Genomic DNA, 23,288 nt, shown 5'->3' on the forward strand with positions numbered 1-23,288 from the left:
GCACAGAGAATTTTTTGGTGATTTTGCAGCTTTAAAAATAAATTGGTGATAACTGAGGAGTACCTTTTATTCAGGGTGGGGTGTGAGGAGGGCTGTAATAGGACAGATAGGCCAAAGATGAGCTGCTGTCCAACTTTTTGCTGAAACAGGGAAGAGACAGATCACATGTAAATGATTGCAATCAGGCTCTGCTAGACCTCTAGAATGCATCTTCCCAAAACAAGGCTTTGGGGTCTATTTAGGCCCTTTTTGTTCTTGGAGGGAAAAGTTGTGTTTTATTCTGAATACTGACATACATCCAAGCTCATCTGCTCATAATCCTTCACAAAACTGGGACCATCCTCTGTGTTGTATCAACAGAGACACCTTGGCCTACAGCAAACCCAGAAACATGTGGCTCTGGAAGGAAATGGATGAGGCAGCTTTTCAGAGGGCCCTGAGGAACAAAACACTTGTTACTTTATGGTACACAGAGAAAGCATATTTTTATATGTATCCAGTCAGAGTTCTTCCATACATTCAGGACTCTTTTCCTCCAGCCCACAGACTCAGCTCCTCCTTTGCATCTGGATCCCTTTTTTCTCATTTGGTCCTGCAATAAACCAGATCCTTTTCATATGAGAGGCATTCCCTTTTTTCTCCTCATGTTTCCCATGGATAAGTGCCTAGCCATGCACTTTAGCTCTTGTTGAAATGCCTGCCCTGGCTCTGGGGTCCAGCAAAGCTGAAGTGTGTTAAGGAGTTCCAGCTGAGTGTTGGTTTGGCTCTTTTATCTCTTTTGTGAATCTGTACATCTTGGAAGGTGGGCAATTAGACCAGGCCTAGTGACTTGCACCTCAGCTGTGTCCTGTGACTCTTCCACCACCTCTCCTTGCTCTCTTGAGCAAAGTCTATGAGATTCAAGGTGCACAGGTCTTCAGGTAGAAAGAAAATTTGCCACAACTCAGGCTTAGAAACCTTGGAGATGAATAACTGGACCCTGTGATGCAAAAACTCTGAACATCATGCAGTTTGTGTCACATCCTGGGAGGTGTAATGTCACACGGATGCTCAGTTGTTCTCTCTCCTCCTCTGGCAGGGTATAGCTTTTAGTACTGAGCCACAATGGCACAGACAATGCATTAATTCCTGCCTTAGCGCTGTACTTGTTGGATTAAAGTGTGTGCTTTATATATGTATTTTCTGCTTATTGTAATAGTACTTTGTGATCTTGAATATACTTAATTGTATTAGAAATGGTGTGCTGGAACTTTTTTATCATTATTAATATGAAAATAAATAACAGGAGGATTTTTTTTCCCCCCAGGAATAAATCAAATCCTCCTCTGGAGTGCAGGGTCAACAGACCCACAGGGCTGAGCTGCTGGCTGCAGATAGTGTGTGTGTGTGTGTGTGCATAGATGACTACACACACGTGTGCCACCTATATTTGCATTCCTACAGCTGTTCATTATTTGTATCTATTATACAGTGGAGAGAGCACAAATGTATGCAATTGAGACACAATAATATAGGGATATGAAAGGCCCAATCCATCAGTTCAAGTGTGTTTGGGTTTAAGGAGAAGGGGACGTACAGATAAATACACTGATTTATTCTCCCTAGCTCTCTCTGCATTCTGAGGCTGGGCTCGAGCCATCGAAGCTGCTGGAGCTGACAGTGATTTATATCAGCTGCAGGGTCTGGCCTGGAGCTTTTAAGTGTATGTCAAGCACCTCCAGCACTTTCGGAATCTTTTTTTAAATGGAGTTTTCCAAATCAAAATCTGAGGGAACGGCAAATCCATTAAGAAGGCGAGCACACACTGTGTTTTGTGTTTAGGGATTCCTATAATATTTATGTTCAGTTTTGACCATCCGGCTGTTCAGAGTCACAGGCTATGGCCTTGAATAGCAATCATGGTCTCATTCCACAAGAACCCAAAGGTGCCTAAACACTGGTTGGCTTGAACTGAGTCCAGTAAGGAGATGACAGGCCAGGTTGTTAATTACAACCTTTTATTCTGACAGTCAGGCTACAGAGATGTCTTGGCAGCTTTCAGAGCTGTGTGGAGCAACCTCTTCCTGCTTTACACTGTTGTTACATGACAGAGAGCTGGAGAGCCCATTCAAAGAGCCAGAGATAACCATAGATTTTTGGGTTATGCTGCCATCTCTTCATTACTCTAAATAATACAGAGATGTGAAACATGGGATGCCCAGGAGTGCAGCCCAAGATGAGGGCAAAGGAGGTGGGAGAGAACAAAGTAGTAAAAGTGGAGGGTACAGGACTGGGCCCAGGGTCTGTATTCCTGGCCATGCTGAAGACCTGGGCTAAATCCCTTCTTGCCTCTGCTTCCCATCTCTTTTGTGAAGTTAATTATAATCTCACTGCAGCAAAGGGTAGGGGCTGCTGCAGGACCCAGGAAGACAGTTGGCCCTATTTGTGAGGATAAGTAGGTAAAAGTAATGGGAAAGAGCCCTGGGAAAATGTAGGGGCTGAGGGAGAAGGGCGTTGAGATGGACTTGTTCCTAGATCATGAAGGCGAAAGAAGGCTCAATCAGAAGCTGCTTGGCATGTGAAGAAACTGTTTCCCTGAGGGGTCCAGCTGCCTAATTTTCAGGAGGGAAGACTTATTTTCTTTTGGGTGGAGTTGGCCCTGTCCTTTATTCTTATTGGAAAATAAAGCTAATTTTGGAGCTTAAGTCTAAGCTCTTCTGGTCAACCAGAAAGTCACTGGCAGGAGTCATCATCAGCCTACAGCATATCTTGCCTTGGTGCAGCACCCTGTATTATGGGTACTGAATGCCAACAGATTTTGCTATTGTCATGATTTAATAAAAATCAAGCCATTGCATCCTCAACTTCCTCCTATAACTCTTAATTATAAAGGAAACTTGCTAAATTTAAGCACTGGCATAAACTCAGTGAAGAACAGAAAAGAACTTGTATCCTTGTTTTCAGATATGATCGAAGGCAGTATTTATCAGCAAACAATTTGCTATAGGTTTAATTTCACTCCACTGCCTCTATAAGCAAGGAGTTCATAGAGAAGATTTATTAATTCCCAACTATTTTATCATCTTGGTTACCCCAATGTCTTGTATCCCTTTTTCCAACAAGGAATCAGTGGCTGCCTGGAGAAAAGATCTTTTCCCTTCCTGGATTCCTTTCGAAGCCACTGGCACAAGTAATGAAAGAGGGTCCTCCAGGCTGTGCCAGAAGCAACAGAACTCCTACCACTCAATCTCTGCTACCCAAACCCAGTGTCTTGGCATTAGCTGAGAAAGTGCCTCCCTTCCCTGTGCACCTCACAGAGCCTGTTTTGTTCTCTCGCCCCTTTCAGAGCAGGACTGCACTGGGAAGGAAGGATTGCAGCTCCTGGGACCCTGGCAGAAAGTGTTGTCAAACACAGGCAGGGATCACCTTGCACTCTTTGTCCCTGATGCAAATGTCCAAGGCAGGCTCTTGTGAAGATGGGCTCAGCTCCGTGCTCAGTGGCTGAGTGGAGACTCAGGGGTTACAGGAGCAACTGGGTAATGGTGTCAACAGGGAGGGGAAAAGTTGCCTTTTGCTCAAATCCTTCTTGTTGGACAAATTCCAGAGCCAGCCCTTACCCAATTTCCAGCTCATCCACAGTCTTAGGGGCTTGCCTGCATATGTCCATCTGGTTGATGCTTTGCTCTTAATTTGCTCTCATTGACCCCACTGGAAGCTATTCTCCTGCTGGGATGAGTGGGATGAGTTGTAAGCATTCCCTAACTCAATGATCTCAAGAGTCGTTGAGCTAAAAGTTAAAAATTTGTAAGTGACTGGGCTTGTTCCAGCTGAAGTGGGATGTTCACAGTGACCTGGTAAACTGGGTAGAACTGTGTGTGTAACATCTGGGCCCAGAGCTGTGTGAAGCTGCTTGGGGCAGGGGGAGGCTGGAGGAAGGCATATGATTAAACACAGTGTTGAGGCTGAATAGAAGTGACAGATCCAACTACTGGTCCCACAGAGGCCCTGAAGAAAGAGGGAATTCTCTGCTAGAGCTCCTGAGAGGTTTATTGTTCCCTGGTGGTAAGGCTGCAGGACATGTCAGTGAAAGGCTGGCCTCTCTGCAGAGACCTTGTGCCTCTGCAGTGACGGCTTTCCCAGAGCTGATGCCCATTTTCCCTTAATAACTTCCTGCCAGAGTTCCTTGCCTCCAAGGATGTTGGCCTGGCAGGTTGCCTGGCAGCCAAGAGCCCTTGGTTCTCCCTGGATCATGGGACCATTGGATGATTTGGGTTGGAAGGGACCTCAGGAGGCTCTTATCCAACCTCCTGTTCTGACATCAAACCAGCCTGCTTAGTGCTGTGTATGGGTTGTTGGGAATTTCCCTGCATTATCCAGGGATTGCTGCTCTCCCATGCAGGCCTTTGACACCCTGGGCACTGTGGTTCCTTGGGTGGTCAGATCCAAACCTGTTTGACCACCAAACCTCAGAGCTTCCAGCCTTCCAGGCTACTGAGAATGCAGAAGCTGTGCCATGAAATTAGGCTGCTCCCAGGTTTCATGTTATTTTTCCTCAAAGAGAATCTGTTTTGTGCTCTTGTCCCTTCTCCTTTCCCCCCACAACCCTTTCTCCCTCTTACTCTCTTACTCTCTTTATATATATTTAAAATAAAATCATACCAAAATATTTAATGTTTGAGACAGATATCCAGGGTACATGTGGCTTGGTGATTGACATGTGCTTTTCAAGATGTGCAGAAATCAGTGATGTGTTCTCAGGGTCACATCACAGAACTACTGACTCAGGAACTGATTTCTCCTAAAACTTGGGAAAAATCACAGAGGAATTCCTTGCTACAGGCTCTTACTGTTACTAAATGTTTCTTTGTATTCAGAATCTGAGAGGATAAATCAACTGAGAAAAAAACCAAGGAGGTCCTTCACAACAAATAAATCACTAATGGCTCAAGAAATTCACAAACCACAAATTGCTGTGTTTATGTGAAAAAACCAGCATTTTCCTATACTTTGAACATTGTAAGGGGTTGACATAGATTGCACAGAGAGTAGGAGGAATATTTTTATGCACTGTTGTTGGGATTTATAGAATTGTTTAAGTTGGAAAAGACCTCTAAGAACATCAACTCCAATCATTAACCCAGCACTACGAAACCCAGCACTAAACCATGCCTCTCAGCACCACATCTACATGGTTTTTGAACACTTCCAGGGACAAAGATCTCACCACTTCCTTAAACAACCTGTTCGAATGCTTGACTATGGTTTCAGTGAAGAAGTTTTCCATGAAATCCAATCTAAACCTCCCTGGCACAATTTGAGGACGTTTCATCTTGTCCTATTTCTTGTAATAGAGAGAATATCTTGTATATCAGAGAAGTGACCAACTCCCACATGGCTGCTCCTTCCTGCCAGGGAGTTGCAGACCTTGAGAAGGTCCCCTCTGAGCCTCCTTTCCTCCAGGCTAAACAATCCCAATTCCTTCAGCTCCTCCTCATCAGATTTGTGCTCCGGATCCATCCCCAGCTCCTTTCCCTTCTCTGGACATGCTCCAGCACCTCAGTGTCCTTCTTGTAGTGAGAGACCCCAATCTCAATTTCTCTGGTGGGATGAGTTGCCATACACTTTGATTTCCAGTGGCCCATACATGACATGGTTGTGGATCCTGGGCTTGGGCTTCTTTCCCATGGAAATGCTGGTGTTGGGTGTGGCTGGTGCCTCTCTGATATGCTGCAGATCCTGATGTACACGGCTGCAGTGTGGGTATGTGCAGACCCAGACACTCAGAATAACCTCTGTGTCCATCTTGCCTTAATTTCTCTGCTCTCAAATGTGCTCTGTTTCCTTTAATGGAACAGTCATCATACTTTTTGTCCCCATAGATGTCAATATCATTAATACGCTATTGATCAGTCTCTGACTTTGGATCAGGAAATGCCCATGTGTGATTGCAATGAAAATCTGAGGAGTTTATTTAGATTGGGTTTGCACAGAAGCCTCTTTCATATCGTACCACAGATATCCTCCCAACCCCTTTTTTTGACTGACTACTTGTGCATTTCCTCCTCCCTCTCCTTTTTCCCTTCAGGGAAATCTTTAAATAAAACATTTCCCAGACTGTCATTTGCCTCCAGAGTGCTGTTGAAAACCCACAGTAGTATTTTTCCAACAGCAACAGTGTCATCCTATACCACTCACCATTACACTTGGTCTTAGTCTTTTCATACCAATCCCTGGAGAAGGAAACAAATAAAAAAAAAAGAAAAAAAAAGGCTCACTGAGAAGCCTGACTTGAGATTCACAGGATTAGGTCTGTTAGCAGTGCTATATACAACCCTGACATGCAATCAGCAAAGTAAAATATTCATTATTGCCTGACTGTCGACTGAAGACAATTTCAATTATTCTGGTATTTCAATGGATGAAGAAGCCCTTTAGGCTGGCTCATGAGATTAGACTTAAAGGCTCTGTAAATTAAGAAAGTTGCAATCAGTGTATTATCTGGCAGGCAGCTGTGGAATATACTCCAACAGGGAGGGGAAGGAAGAAAGTAAAAAAGAGACAAATTGCTATATTCAGGTTGTGGTTTTGATATATCAATTTACAGTTTTAACATATGCATTTAGGAAATAATTGTTTTGCATTACTTAAATCAGCTTTAACAGCATCAGTGTGAAGATTTCAACTGCTACAGCTTGAAAGGTCAGTTTTTCTTTTGCCTTGCACTTTCTTTGAAAGACTCGTTTGGGTTAGAGGAGGAAAAAAATTAAGCATTGCCGGAAGAACAAATCTTTCAGAAAGTTATTCAAATATTATAATATATGGCTGTTGATCATAAAATTCCATTAGAAGTAACATCTGTAATGTCCTCCAGGTTAATTTTTATAATATGATCTCAGCCTTCTTTTGCTGGATATGCACGGATGTGGTAACTGTGACCATATTTGGCTTTTACCGCTCCCATCTGACGTGTTAGGGAGAATAACTGGTATCATCCTATCTTGCACTTCTGGAGCTTTTATCTCCCAGTTTCCCAAACTGTTTCAACATCTTTGCAAGCAGCAGTGAAGAACCTGTTTGCTTCCCTCTGTTAAATGACTCCTCCTGGTCAGAAATGCTGTGTGCTGAAAAAATGGATGAATTTCAGGCACTTTTGGCACAGAAAAAGTACAATTTAGTATCAGTGTGTGCTTACTCTGGTGGGCTGGGATTTTGAGCTCTATGGACTCTGTACAGAAAAGAGAGCTCCTTGGGCAGGGAACTGATAAGTTGTGACATACAATAGCTGGTGAAACACAGTGGTTGATTTGTGGCAACAAGGGCTTCAGGAGGGGTGAGGAGTGGAAAGGTCTCATTGAAGGTTGGAACATTTTCCTTGTTCCTGCCACTCCAGCTGTGAGGCTGAGGAAGTGCAGTTACCATAGAGCTCCCTACAGCCATACAATGTAGATATCAAAGTGATTACTGCCCACTGAGACAGAATATATACCTCCCAGCTGCCTTTGGTGATGTCCACTCTGCATTTTCAAGGTAATGTCCATTTGTCAAGCCCCAGCCTTCCTAACAAGGGTGGTTTTGTGTGGCCTGGATCATGAATATTGTCAAGGGGAGACTCGGGGCAGGGTCTGAATTTATGAGTGCACTTGATGGCATATTGTCCTGTGGTGCAGTTGAGATTCAATATCTTAAGAGACTTTTCTTGCTGCTAATCTTCACTCTGGTACATGAGACTAAGAAGTTCAGTGGTTTCCTCTGCAAATAGCCTTATTATTGCCCTATAAAGGTTGATAAATCCTGAATTTTGTGCTTCTAAGGCACAAATGAGGCACATATGCCCTCTCTTTTATATATCTTTTATACCACTTTTATATATAAATGAAATATTGAACTGAAAACAAGATACCACATTTTTTCTCACATAGATTCTGCTTGAGCCCAGGTCCAGGCCTATGACTAATTCCTTCACACTACTCTTCTTATGTTTAGATGTTTACAGTGTGGAGGGAAATGTCTTAGATTCCCACTGCCAATATGGAAAAATAAACACTCCAGGAATTCAGACTGTCCACTGTGGTGAACTCCTCACTTTGGGCAGAGAAATCATGATCTAGAAGCTCCTGTTTCTGTCCAGGAGCTGAAAAGCCTTGACTACAAGCTCACATTCACATGTTTAAATCCAGGTAAGCTGAATACCACTCTTTTATTTACCTGCAGAGCTTGAGTCTTCCCATGGACATGTGGAACAGAAATTAGTTTTGGCAGATCTCGGCTGGGACCGCTAGAGATGGTGACAACAGCAATAACCATGATAACAGCAGCAACAAGAGCCATAAATCTGATGCAAGGATTAATCAAATATAAGATTTTCACTACCCATCATCTTTAATAACTTTCACTTATCAACCTAATTTTAATCTCATCAACTTTAGTGCAGACTTCATTCACTTCAGTGGAGCTCCTTTCAAATGGCAATCATATAAACACGACTTTGATCTGTAGATCAGGTGTTATCAAGAAGATTGTCATCTACAGGGTTTTACTTCCTGGTTGTGACCTGTTTCTGGATTATTAAAATGATGTGAGTAGCATCTTGCAAGTTGCACTTTGAATATTGGAATAAAAAGGTCCAAATTTCCAAGCAAAATTACTGATTCTCAGAGTTTCTAGTTTGAATGGCTTGAACTTAGATGCCTTCATGAACTTTATTTCTGACTGCTTAGTGCCCTCTTTCTGAAAAACAAGCTTTGATAAAAAGTCTTATGTTGGTGACCTACAAACAGACCTCCTGAATCTCTCACTACCTTCAGAAGTCTTGGTCAATGATCCTTGGCCGCTGCAGCCTGGTCATCTATTTGGCACATTGCATATTGAACAATTTTATTTTATGTTCACGTGAGATTTTGACCTATATGTGCAAAGTGAATAATTTTTGGAAGTTGAGAGAAAGTATTTTTACTGATGATTCTTTTGAAATATTCAACATTGCCTGTGCTGTTTCTCTCTTTTTTCCCCCTCTGAGTTTGGCTAGAAAAGCTGTAAACACATACTTAAAAAAAATGGAAAACTTTGCTAGCAATTTACCCCACAGTTATGCATCTTTCTGCTTTAGAGAACATTTAGCTAAAATTAGATGACAGCTCTATACCCTTAGAACCAGTGTTATGTTTTTCCTCCATTTCTGATCTACATAATTCAAAACAAGGAAATGTTAGCAGGTAAAACTGCAGGGTAAAACCTTTGGCTGCTGGAAATATTTGCATTTATTAAACTAACAACTGTAAAGCAGATATGCACATCTTTAGACTTCCTCATTCTTGCCTTATTAAAAAAGATCTTTGAAATTCAAAAACTTCCATGTAAATCTTGTGCAGGTTTTTTTCCTTCCCCTGATGCAGATGATTGTACTTGGGTGGCTTAAAAAAACCCCAGAACCTCAATCCAGGAGCCTCAATACATCACTGATGGTTAAAATCCAGACCAAGTCTGGATCTAATATTTGGCAATGGCTGGAGTGAGGGTCCCCACAAACTCCCTCAGACTCACGAGCTGGAACTTTTCCACTGTGCACAAACATGTTAGAGAAAACTGGCTTGTCTTGATCCATTTGCTTGGAGGCAGGCAAGCGCCTACTAAACTATATCCCCAAGTGCTGCATCCACAACCTTCTGAACACTTCCAGGGATGGGGATTCCACCACTTTCCTGGGCAGCTTCAGTCCTAGCTGGATCACACCTTGACACCTCCTCCAGGAAGGATGTCCATGAGAAACTTGTGCAGACTCTGAGATCTCCAAAGGTGACTTATTCACAGCCATTTCACCATATGAGGAGATCAGACACCTGAGCATAGGTTCCACTTCCCTGGAATTGTTCAAGGCTGGGTTAGGTGGGGCTTGAAGCAATCTGGACTAGCGGTATCTCTGCCCATGGCAGGGGAGTTGGAACTGGATACTCTTTAAGGTTCCTTCCAACCCAAACCATTCAGTGAGAGGTAGGTAGATGGATGCCTCATGAATTTCAACAAGGCAAAGCCCAAAGTCCTACACCGGCATCGTGGCAATCCCAAACACACCCACAGGCTGATTGAAAGCAGCCTTGTGGAGAAAGACTTGAGGGTAATGGTTGATGAAAAACTCACCATGAGCCAGCAATGAGAATTCACAGCCCAGAAAGCCAAGGGTGGTCTGGGCTCATCCAAAACAGCATGGCCAGCAAGTCAAGGAAGGTGATTCTCCCTCTACTCATCTCTCATGAGACCCCACCTGCAATGCTGTGTGCAGTGCTGGTGTCCCCAACATAAGAAAGATGTGGAAAAGTTGGGGCAAGTCTAGAGGAGGCCGTGAAGTTGATGAGGGGATTGGAGCACTTTGGCTATGGAGACAGGCGGAGCAAATTGGGGCTGTTCAGCCTGGAGAAGAGAAGGTTGTGTGGAGACCTCATAGAAACCTTCCAGTATCTGAAAGGGTTACAGAAAATCTGGAGAGGTATTTTCCATCAGTAGCTGTAGTGCCGGGACAAGGAGCAATGGATTGAAACTGAAATAAAGGAAGCTGAGGTTAGGTATGTAGAAGAAATCCTTTACTGTGAGAGTGGTGAGACACTGTCCCAGGCTGCACAGGGAGGCCAGCCCTGTCAGTGCTCCTGGCCAGGCCGGATAAGGCCTTTAGCAACCTGGTCTAGTGGGAGGTATCCCTGCTCATGGCATGGTCTTTAAGGTCCATTTTAACCCCTTAACATTCTACCATGCTATCAAAAGCAATTTACCCTCTATTAGATGTTGAAACAGTGCAAATACAGCTCAACCTGCAATGCAGAGCCATTTTCATGCCTCAATCTGTATTTTTCCAAGTTGAGTACATCTATATCACACAAGATCATCCTTGAATCACAATTACTCTGACTAATAAAGTATCCCTCGCGGCCTTTTGAAGAAGGTATCGATCGATAACAGAGAATTAAACAAAACAAAACACAAAAGAACAGTTCCCCTCCTATTTACAGAAGAAAATGACTCACAAGGGACAGTTTCTTATCTTTTCACAATACAAGGGTAATGCCCTTCATGGCAAACACCAGAACTGGAGCCCAGACTTTTATAGGTGTTGTGTGAGATGTATTTTCTCATGGGAAATGCTGGACTAGTCCAGACAAGCATCTGTGCTTTCTAAGGGGATTGAGGCAAGGCTGAGGAATTTTGAAAGAACACACCAAGTAACAGTTTTCAAAAAAATTATTTGAAATTTTTCTCATTTTGAAGATAGAGGGAGCTGGCTGCAGAACGAGCAGCAAACCTTACTAATCCAACTTAGGGCTTCTTTTTCCTCTACTTCCTTCTTTTACTTGGAATGGTTTCACTGAATGAGTGAAATTGCAGGAGCTTACTTCAATATAGTTAATGCTCTAAACCAATGTTTGAATTTTATACTAATTAAAGCCAATCCACTGTCATTTTTTGTATAATGTGAAGACTAGTGCCCACAGTAACCCACTGAATTTAACATAAAAGCAAGATAAAACAATTAAAGTGTGAGAATATTTGATTAAGTAGCTCATTGATTTATAGTGGAATAAATTGAAATGGATGGGACAGAGAAATTTTTTTAAATGGCAACCATATTTTACGTTCATTATCACAATTTCTGGGCTCTTTGTGCTTTTGTGATTAAAAGAAGAAGTTTAGGGATAGTAACTCTGGGATTTATTACTCTTGTCTGCTTTCTTAAGACTTTTTCTTTTTTTCCTTTTCCTTTTTCTGATTCATGTGGTAAAATATTAAGCCCTATTGAAAAGTCATATGGAGTAAGTGAATTTCTACAAACCAGTGGCTGTCTGACGTAATTTAAACAGCATTAATCCTGACAGTTACACAGGGTGAAAAAACAAACACAGAAAGTTTTGTTTTGGTGACAGGGATTAAACCTCTCCTTGGGGTGGTTTTGGTGCTGCAGCAGCTCCCTGGGAGGGAGCCTCACGCCCTGGATGCATCAGTGAATGGCTGAAGGCTGGGAAAATGCATCACACAGAGGAGACAAGAAGGGAATGGGGTTACTCTAGAGAGCACCAGCAAAGCAAGGATTGCTGAGTCCCAGGCTCCTGGTTATTCCCCCAACTCTGCAGGTGTCACACAGTGCTTACCTCTGCTAGCAGGGGTGGGGTGGGCAGTGAGGTTATCCTCCCTCTGCCCACTCCTTGAGGGATGCATTCTACTCTTTTAGAAGTACAGATACCCTCCCATGACACCAGAAAAGCAGGGGGATTTTCCAGCCCTGCTTGAGAGAGAGAGCACAGCACAAAAATATTTAGGTATCATTTTATAGAGTGCAAATATGAAAAGACCCGTCCAAGGATATGAAGAAAATCAATGTCAGAGCAAGGCAACCACAGAGAGGTTACCTTTAAGAATGATCCTTTGCAGACTACAGGTACATGTATCCTACCAGCCTGTCCTGTGTACTTGGGATACACCTGTCTAAAGCTTCCTTGCAGCCTTTTCATGTGGCTCAGGTTAAAAAACCCCACAAATCTTGAGTGGAGGATGAAAATCACACTCAGTCTCCTATAAATATGAAAGTTTTTGTAAAAGGAAAGTGTATTTCTGTTTGATCAGTGTTCATGTGCACCCATAATTTTCACTCTCACTCCCAGAAAATCCTGCATAGACTACTGAGCAGGAGGATTTCTAGAGGATAACAAGTGCAGTAATTCCAGATAGTGTCTCACAGCTGATCACACCAGCAAGCTAAAAATAAGACTGGAGAACAAAAAAAAGAAATATAGGAAACAATTGTAGAATCACAGAAAGGCTTGACTTGGAATGGACCTTAAAGATGACCTACCAGAATCAAGTATGAAATAAGCTACTTGATTAATGAATATAAGCCTATAAAAGGGCTTTGTTGTTGTTGGGAGTTTGTTTAAAGAGTCGTTGCACTTTCCAGGAAAGGAGGTGGTGGGAGCAGAAACCCAAGGCAAAGTTGCACCAGACAGTGCAGCCGATGAAATCGGCTCCTTTTTTTCTCAGCGTTCGTTCTGCTGCCAAGCGTCCTCACCATGGAGTTGGGAAACTCCAGGGCCATCTGTTCAGCCTTTCAAGACCTGATTTCAATAGTGGGCCTCTGTTTTGTGACATTTCTTCCCAGAGTTACCTTTTTTTTTGCAGGGACATCTGCTTGAAGGTCATCTCAAACAAAAGTATTGTCTCTCAAAAGAGTGGCTAACCCGTGCCAGGAGCAGGGCTGGGTGGGGAGAGAGAGGGACAAGGGAGACACATTTTTCACTCATTTGATTTGTACACATTTGACACCTTTGCAGTATCCTCCTCTCTTTCCTCAGGCCATGTTTAGGGCTGTGACATCCAGAGCAGCTTGAATGCACCTTTTACTTTCAGTATTTCTCACCCCAGGAGTTCAGAAATCACAAGCCAAGCCCTTCGAAATTACAAGATTGGGTTAAAAGCCATGAAACTGCTGTAAAAATTACATTTCAGGGATCTTTCTCTTTGCCTTCTGTCTTCAGAGACTTATGTTTGTGTCCTGCTTGTTTCAGGATTTTTCTGCAGCAAAAGAAGGTCGAAATGTATAATTTCTCAGTTAGTGTGAGACAATCTTATGGGGGAAAAAAAGAAATTTTACGGGAAATAATGTTACTGCAAGGTATATTGTGGTGATTGACAAATCATTTCTTGCTCAGCATGAGGAATGAGACGGGTTTAATTTAGAATATTCTATGATTCTGTAATTCTTTGGCTTTATGGTCCATTCTTCAAAGGTGCTGAAGGTGCCTTGCAAATGCTAAATGAGGATGCTCAGTCTGTCTTCATCCTTCATCCAGAAGTGGGGAAAGAATATGATCTAGAAGCTGAAATAATAAAATGGTTTTCATGGGAGCCAAGCTCTGCTGAGAGGTTCCCATGCTTTGCCAGCCAAGGTAGGATTGATCTTAAGTCACATCTTAAGGCTGGTGTGGCACCACACCTGCAGAGAGACAGATACCTGCACAGAGTGGTTCAGCACTGGCAGATGATGGGTTGCCCTCTGCAAGTGTTTGTTCCCTCCCAGTAATAACAGAGAAAACCTCAGAAACTGCTTAATTTTAGACTTCCACCTTCTCGTGTCTAAAATTACCTGTCTTTATTCTGATATCTTTGGGTCAATATAGGTATATTTGAACACAGCTGTCACAAGGGCTGTCATAAGGACTCTTGGTCCTTGTGGATCTGTGTCTGTATGGACCTTTCCTTGAAAATTCCTGTGTGCTGATCCCAGAGATGCCCTGGGGATGGGGGAACACTGCTGCTGTCAATAAGGCTGTTGGCAGTCCCTGGGTGCAAGGAGTGCAGGGATGCAGGAACAGCAGGGATTTGTCCAGGTCTTGAAAGGATCCAGAAGATGTTTTTTCTTGTTAGTGTGGCTGAAAAATAACATATAGGTATATAATAACCATGACACTGTGTGGATATGTCTGTGTGTAGGCACACAGGGAAGCACACACACACAAAAAGCCTCAACACACATATTTGTGTAGTTAAAATGAAAATTTTTGCTATTATACTATTCAACACTATATGCACACATGCAAACAGAATAGTTCAGCCATACTAACATGTGTTTGGTTTAGGACAAACAGCAGATGATAATACTGAGACCTTGCTGTACCAGGGGAATTATAATTCCTTTCTACAGTCATGGTTGGGAAAAGATTACTGAGCTGGTAGCAAGTTTCCAGCCCTCAACCGCATAGTGGGATCTGGAAGCTGGGGAGGGATTACTGCTACCCAGCTGAGGGGAAGGGATGTGTGGATGCAGCTTTCAGAAGTGTTTAATCCCACCCCAGCAGCTGGAGAGCAGTGGTTATCACTGGTTTGTTTTACCAGGGGGCCCCACAGCTCAGATTGAACCTCAGTGAGCAGGGAGGCTGGGAGGTGTTTTGGGAAGGGAGAGGAAGGCACTGGGACTGGTGGCTGAGGCAGGACTAAGAAGGCACTGCTCATGGCAGAGGTGGGCCAGAGAAAATGGTTAAATTTGTTGAATGGATTTGAAGCACCACTTTGGTGGTTGCAGTGTTGGTTATGCACTAAGGTAAGCATCACTCTGTGCCCACTGCTGAAACCTGGCTCTCCTGTGCTGTCTCAGCAAACACACCCATCTCAAAGTCCAGAGGTGCCAGTAGAAGGGCAGGTTGAGGTGAGGTAGTCAGGAAAAGCCCAAACACACAGCTAGTGGTGACGCAGCTCAGTCTGTGACCAGCTCTCACCTTGGGCTCAGCTCTTCCTCAGCACAGTGTTGAATCACACTTGGGTGAAGTGTTGGTGATGTGTTAAGTGTTCAGAGCACGAGGAAAAGGTCAGAGGTTATTTAGAGCCTCTCAGTTTTCCTCATCAAATCATCACAGTTTAGCTTGGCACATAAAGGATGTCCCACACAACCCAGGCAGGGACAACTTCTTGAAGCATCTGGGACGTGGTGGTTTTTCTGGAAAATGATGCCAGCTGAGCTGGTGGCTTGGCATCCTTTGGCTTTGCTGTCTCAAGGTGCAATTTTCTCCAGAGCCTGAAGCAGACAGGAGCAAGGCTGGGTGTTATATGGGTGGGAGGACACTGAGGCAGCAGAGCCTGTGTGTTTCAAGAGAAGGGGCTGGTTGCTAACTATTGGCGACCTTTTCTCCTGTTAGACACTATCTATCTAAAGTGGGACTAAACTAAATAGTTGTGGCCTTCACTTTCTGTGCAGATGCTCTACAGATAATTCTGCTTTCTGCCAGCATCTTTGCCACAGTGAAATAAGCTGAAATCCTGATGTTCTGCTCTAGAATAGTTGTAGCTGCAGTCTGGTTTTCCTGCTGTGACAAAATAAGAATAGCAATTCAAAATTTCCCACATTAGCACAATTTTTTCTTTGTTGACAGTATTGTGAACAAGAAGCTTCCTTCAGAAATCCTCACTGTTTTTATTGGGAGAGGCTTCTGCTTTTCTACCCAATTTATTTTCAAACTTGTGCTCTGTACTCAGATGTACATGACCTCTGCCAATGCAAATCATGCTGTTTTATGCACCAGTCACAGTGGGCTCGTGTTCAGGAGAGGAGGTTTGATGTTGGCTTTTTTTGTTTGTTTGCTTTGTTTTGTTTTTGTTTTTAATTTTTATTACCAATGAGCTGGCTTTGCTTCAAATTCTAAGGGATCGCTTGGCAAATCCTTGCCAACAATTCCCTGAGAGATGGAGCCATTTTATTTTCTCAAACTTATTCTGAACCACCACTGTACAGTGTGGTGGTACACACTGGATTTCAGAAAATAAGTATTAAGTTCTTTGTCTCAGCCTCATGATGTTAGGGAAGAAAGTGAGAAGACAAGATAGAAGGAAAGAGGAAAAGAGCAGAGAACAGAGGAAAATAAGGAAGGGAACTTGTAGGAATCAACCTCACTGATAAGAATATTTCTTGGGGTCATGCTGCTTGGACATTGGGAGTCTGTGTCATTTCCACCACTAAATTGTAATGTCAGATCTTGGCAGTGTTAGACCCTGAAAACTGCATTCTGAGTAGAATGGATTGGATTGGAAGGTCCTTAAAGATCACACAGTTCCAACACCCCTGCCATGGGTGTGGATGCTACACACTAGTTCAAGTTCCTCATGGATTTATCAAACCTGGATGTAAAGGTCATTTCCAACCCAAACCATTCTATGATTCCAAAACTGATCTCACTTTCTTTCAAATAGTACATTGAGAATTGGACACCCTGTAAATTAGATTATGCCATACATTGTCTTAGCATACTGCAAGAACATGAAAGTATGAAAATCACATAAGATTTTTTTTTTTTCTTTTTACAGTCAGACCTACCAAAGGCAGATCCAGATCTGAGCAGGGCTGCTCTTTGACCAGTCAAGTCTCATTGAACAGCTTAAGTCCTCTCAGCCCAAGGACTGTTCTGCTTTGCAAGAGTAATCCTTGTGAAAGAGAGAAGGAAGATCTCAGTTAGCCTGTAACATCACAGTGTGATTAATCACCAGAGAAAAGTCTTGACTTCCCAAATTCCTCTGGGTCTAGGTCTGGCGCTGGGTGCATGCTTCTGTCTGGGCACCCCCTTTTCACAGACAAGACCCTGAAGGATAAATTATCTTTCCTGGCAAAAGACACAGGGAAAAGAGCAGGAAGAGAATCTAAAGGATGAATCCCTCTGTAGTTACATGACTGCCAAAATAATCCCATGGGGGTGAATGAGCTCAAAGCCAAGCCAGAGTCATGCTCTTTCAGGAAGTCTAACCCAAGCTGGTGGGTGGCAATGCGCTGGATGAGGGAGCTGCAGCCGTTTCCATGGTGGTCTCCAGGCTGCAGGTCTGGAAGGATACAGTTTGTTATATCCTCTCTTCATAGCTCTGTTTTTGTTGGTGTTAGCAACCACACCAGAGCTAGATGAGTTTTCAAATGATGTGTCAAGGAGTATCATGCCTGATCTTTAACTTCTAGAGAAAACCACTGGCCTGCATTTGCTCCCATTGGGGTGGTGGTGCTGGGGGAATCCAGACCTCTTGCTCTGCCAGTGCTTCAGCTCTGTGGGCCAAAGCTCTGAAGTCAGCAGCTTTAGAACTTCTTCTTTGGCCCCTGAAGTTCACAGAGCACAGTTGATCTGCACTAACGTGGAGGATCTGGCACATCACTCCTGCTGGAGTGGATGGCATTAGCCCAAGTCTGAATCTGGCCTTTTGACTTTCAAAAATTGGCTGCAAAATGAGGGATCCTTGTCAGCTTTAAGATTGATGCTCTATGACTTCAAGCACGTTTGTCATCTGTTTGCAAAGTGAAAATAGGCTTACAGTTGTTGACAGTAAATGAAGTAATATTTACATAATACAGTCATACCTGTTTCCTGGTAGGGAGATCAATGCATATTTCTTTTTGCAATAACAAATTCATGCTGTATATCTTCACAGACACAATAATATTTGAAGTGAAACATTCATCTAGCTACATAATTACATCTATTGTTTTCTATTTGCTTTTTGTTCTTTAATAGTTTATTACTAGTGGCCAATAGTCAAAAGCAATCCAGACAGATGCAAAACAGCCTCTCATTCCAGCTCCTTTCCAGAGACATTTTGGTTATTAAAATTGCTGTCATTAAGATTGGTGCTTGGATACTGCTCTGCAAACTGAGGCCCTGCTGCTCCAGGTGGTGGATGCACTTGTGGTACAAGGCATTGCCTGCCCCCAGGATTCTACAGCTGGAGAGAGGCATGGCAGGACACAGCCACCCCCCAGCAGATCAGCAGAAAAACTGCCTTGATGTGTCCAGCACATTTCCTTCTCTCCTCCTCTTGCTGACCAGAGGCACAGCTAGGGCAGAGGGATGTCTCTGTCCTAGATTTGAAGAAGCTGGAGAGCAGGTGAGCTGAAGCTGATCCTTTCTGATTCTGTCTGCTGTCTTTTCCTTTAGTTGAGGGAAAAGGTTTTATCTTTCTGTTCTATAGCATCTTCCAGACTGTGGGGTTTCTAAATCACTTCTACAAATCAATAGCAATAAATAAGTACTGAGGTGCCCCCACTATTAAGACATTTGTGTGGCCTATCTTGTGTAAATACTGCAGATAGCAATCATGATTTAGTAATTATTTCCCCCTCTTTCCACCTCCATACCCCTCTACCAACACCGAGCTTCTAAAGAAAACCCTACAGCTATTTTTTCCCCCGCACAACAGTATCAACATAACAAACCCTTTAGTCAGGCAAGTTCCCCTCTAGTCCCTCCAGCTGCCCTTAAATTTTCACCCTGGTGTAGAATGATGCTCTGAGTCAACTGGATACTCGCCTCCGCCTACTCGAGAGCAGCTTTATTTCATATCTCCTGTTACTCTGGGTGTCATGCAAATGGGGAGGAGGAGTTACACCCTGAGCACGCAGCAGCACTGCTGCCCTTCACATCTGAGTGGCTCTATTTGTTCTTAAAAGCAGGAGTTATTTGCTCTTTTACAAAACAGTATTATGCTGCTCTTGAATACCCAGTCTGGACTGGCCACTGGTAAGAAGAGAAAGCAAAGAAAGGTTTCCTGGTAGGAAAAGAGGAAGCAAAGTAGTGTTTCCTGGTAGACAATGTTAAAGGAAAAACTAGTTTCCAATTCTGTACTGGGCTAGCAATGGGGACACAACAAGTGCTGCATTAGCATGATCCAAATATCCTGAGAACAGTGGGCAAGTTAGCCCAGCAGTGTGGACCTCTCAGATTGGTCCCACAGCCACCGTGGACATCCTGCTGGCCAATTCAAAGGTGCTGAATAAAGACATCCCAAGTTTAGATAATTCATCAACCTTTTCCCAATAGATAAGTCTGCTTGAATCACCTGATCCTGAACCACATGATGTGAAGAAGGAGGAGACAGCTGTTGAGGGCTCAAGCACTGCCTTGCTCTTGAGTTGGCATGCACAAGAGCTTAATAAAACCATTAGATGTTGCCCCAGCTCCCAGGTGTTTTCAGGCTGAATGGGATATGGAAGGGTTTTTTTAAAAATGTATTTATTTTTTATTTTATTATGATAAATGGAGCATAGAGAAGCAAAGGAATCTTACTAAAGTTAAATTCCTGCACAAATCTTCATGCCACAACTAAGAAATAAGCATCTGAATATCTTTATATTGATGTATGACATACCTTTGGGTCAGACATACATGGTGTGTCTTTTCAGCACTCAGCACAATGGGGCTCATATCCTGAATAAACACTGATAATACACTGTAAGCATTCCTCAGCGATGGTATCAAGATTAACGTGGATTATTTTTCATCTCTTGACCTGGTTATCTGTGAATGTCTCATCACATGTATTTATCTAATATTTACTTCAGTTAATTTCTGTCTGGGGGAAGTTCATGCTTGGATAGAATTCCCTTTGGGTTTCAGGTTTTTAGGATTCTGTTTCTCAGTGCACCTCAGTGGTTCTGAGTGCCTCTAAGTCACAGACTCCTAGGAAGGTTTGGGTTGGAAGGGACCTTGAAGACCATCTAGTTACAGCCCTCCTAACATGGACAGGGACCTTCCACTAGAAGAGCATCATTCTTAATGCTCTTGTGGATCTCTAGGATGGATCATCCACTCCAGGTAAATTCTGCATATGATCAAAATTTTGTATATGATTGAAATGATCTTCCCTCAAAGAAGTGCCCCTCCATTTTATTTAACTAATGACTTTTTTTTTTGTCTAGTTAATTTACTATATTGCTGGTCATAATACTTTTAGGAAATCATAGGATCAACAAAATGCACCAGAGATGTTGCTGTGCCACTTGTCAAGCAGGTGCTTTTTAAGAACAGTGTATCTCTCCAGAAATTTCCCTGAGCCTTTCCTATAAACATCTTTTTTTTTTTTCTGGGGCTTTACTGTACTATTCTATCTCACTATGTACACAACCCTTTAAAAGGCTAGTCCAAATAATGCTTTGTTTTCCATTTGACAATTTATTTAGAAAAACTGAGAAAGATAGCCATGAAAAAGGGAATGGAGGGAGACTGTAGCAGGCTCCCTGAGCTGCTCTGCAAGCTCTCATTTTTGATTTCCTTGCATGTGCAAAGCAAAAGCTCAGAGTGAGTTTCGGCTTTTGGCCACCAGCTGGAAGCATTACTAGTGATGAGAACTGTGGGCAGTAAAATTCTGCTACCCAGGACTGAAGAGGGAACATCTGTGGCTGTTGGAGCTGTTTCCATTCAGCCTTTAAACTGCCCAGTAGAGATTTGTGGATCTGTGTGTGTGTGAGGGCCCTTTCCTTATCAAAGAATGCCCTGGTAATGTGTTTGGGGCTGGATAATAATGGGCAGCATCAGTGATTGCTGTTTTGTTTTAATTTTTTTTTAAAGTGCATGTCTTCTAGTGGGTGATTCATCAGCTGCTGTTACAGAAAGTATGTTGGGAAGCTTGCAGCTGCAGGTTCAGGCTGCAGTTTCTGTGTCGTTGCTAGGGATTCTGCATTAAATATCCCGATTCTCTGCACTTAAAACTAGGAAAAATTGACATTCTGACTTCCCATAAGAGAATGGAATACGTGATTCACAGCCCTTCTTCTGCAACATTAATCAGGCCCTGTTTACAGGGAATAGAGCCAAGGGGGATGGTTAGAGCCAAGGAGGTACACTCAGAAAGCCAAATAGTGATGTAATTTGGGGCAAAACAGTAAAGGCAAGCCACTTAACTGGCTGAGATGGCTTGTAGTGGGACCAAGTCCCAGTTAAAGGATGGAGAAGCATTAGGCTTTCTTGGCTGTGCCATTGAGTGCCCTGGTTTTACTACAGGTTGTTTACGGAGGAGAACGGAGCTCGTGCTGGGAAGCTGAGTCCTACAGATCTGCTGTGGGACTGGAGGATGAGGAGCTGACAGTTCATGTGCTGGGCTTTAAATCCCCAATATCAGTTGTTACATGAAGTTCCCTTTCCATAAGAACATGATGGTCTGGTTTTCTTGTCCTGTCAATGTCTGGGTTATGCCTGGCTGCTGTGCTGGGTGCTCTGCGCACGTGTGTGTAAGGGATTGCTCCTGATCCTGAGCATTTGCCACCCATGTAGGAAAGGGGTAAGTTGTGACAGCCTTCTTACAGATGGACTAAAGGAAATGACAAGGAACTTCGTTGGCTTCACCCAGGAAAACAAGCCCCATGTGCCTCAGCTGGGAAAGGAGCACAACTTTCCATAGCAAGTCCCCTGTGTTAGCAGGGAGATGATCCCCCATGCATCACAAGAATCCTCTTCTGCACACAGGCAGCACAAATAATTTTGCAAGCTGCACAAAGGTTGAACAAATCAGTTTCTGTCCCCTCTTCAGTTAGAGGCAATGCTGGGGCTGGGCATGGCAAGGTTTTCACAAAATATGGTGATACCCTCTGAGGACAAAGGCAAAAAAAACATAAAGACTGTCCCCATCCAATCACTGCAGGAATGTTTCCTCCCTCACCTTTGCAAAGTTTGGTTGGGAATCTTCCTTGCAAAGTGAATCCTGACTGTCTGCCTACTGAGATGTAGAAAGAAGCCTTAGCAAGGAGATTTAAAAAGTCTGACCAGCCCATTTGCATACTTTATATGGAGATCTCTTGGCATGCCAGCAGTGAGCTGTTGTATCCACAGGTATCAGCATGACCCCAGCAAACTGAGGTTTCCTTCTCAAGCTCAGGCAAAACAGATTATTTCCTAGATCAGTAAACTGCAAATATGAACGTGTCCCTAATGGCATATCTCCTTTCCAAATGAATCCAGCTTCGCCATTTTAAGTAGAATTTGTTGTTTACAGCATCAACTTATATTTTTGTTCTCATTTTTTTGCATGATCCTTCTAAAAGCAGTCCTTCCTCATGCCATTACTTCACTGTCAGACAAAAATTAGCAATAATTATTTATTAAATGGCAGAATATTTTAATCCCTTAATATTGTGACCTTGGAAGTGTTTTTAAACATCATATATTTTCTTACTAGGAGCTGTGTTTCTTCTGGGCACTGTATACAAACTATTAAGTTGTGGAGACCCAGTCTGATTAATAAGGGAGGTTTGTTGGTTGGACCAGTGGAAATTCTCCATTCTAAGTCAGACCTGTGCCTTAATCTTGGTTTTACAGGGAGAGAACAAAGAGCAAGCTAACCAGAATTTGGGATGGCATGATATTGTCAGTGATAACAGTCTACTGCTTCTCTGCCAAAGTGTTGAGGACTCACACACTTGGGACAGGACTGAGAAGCCATAACAAACAGCAGGGCTCTGTTGGGGAGAGGAAGGTGTTGTCATAAATCCTCCACTTCAAAGCTGTAGCTCCACTATCTAACCCAACATGAGGTTGTTTTTTTCATATTATATCGAGGAGATTGGCCAGTGGTGGTGCAGCAGAAGCTGAAAATTGTGTGAATGGTGTGTTTAGTAGTGGTAGATGGTCTGTTACACCTCAGAGACTGATTAAGGGTTTCCTCTGTGGTAAATCTGAAAGAAACATGTAGACTCCTTAACAAGTAAAATAATAGATAATAATGACAGAAAATAATTACTGTTAAGTGAAAGAGAAGAATACAGAAAAGGAGACAGTGTTTTGGCTGGCTGAGAATCACTGAGCACCTCATGGAGACTTCTATGGCACACTCATGGTGAGAAGTGGGAGGTCTGGGTCCTTTCCTGAACTCTGCCATGAATTCCTTGTATGCTTTTGGTCCCATTATTTAATTTTCTCAAATTTCAGTTTTCCTTTAATTCATGGTACACGAAAAGCATGCTTGGGGATATTCAGGAGGTAACAGCAGAGCATTAAGGACTGTTGGGTAGCACGAGATACCATGGCAAAGCCAGGCCCTGAGCT

The sequence above is a fragment of the Passer montanus genome, unplaced genomic scaffold (assembly GCF_014805655.1).
Source record: "Passer montanus isolate IOZ18808 unplaced genomic scaffold, ASM1480565v1 scaffold74, whole genome shotgun sequence".
Taxonomy (NCBI): domain Eukaryota; kingdom Metazoa; phylum Chordata; class Aves; order Passeriformes; family Passeridae; genus Passer; species Passer montanus.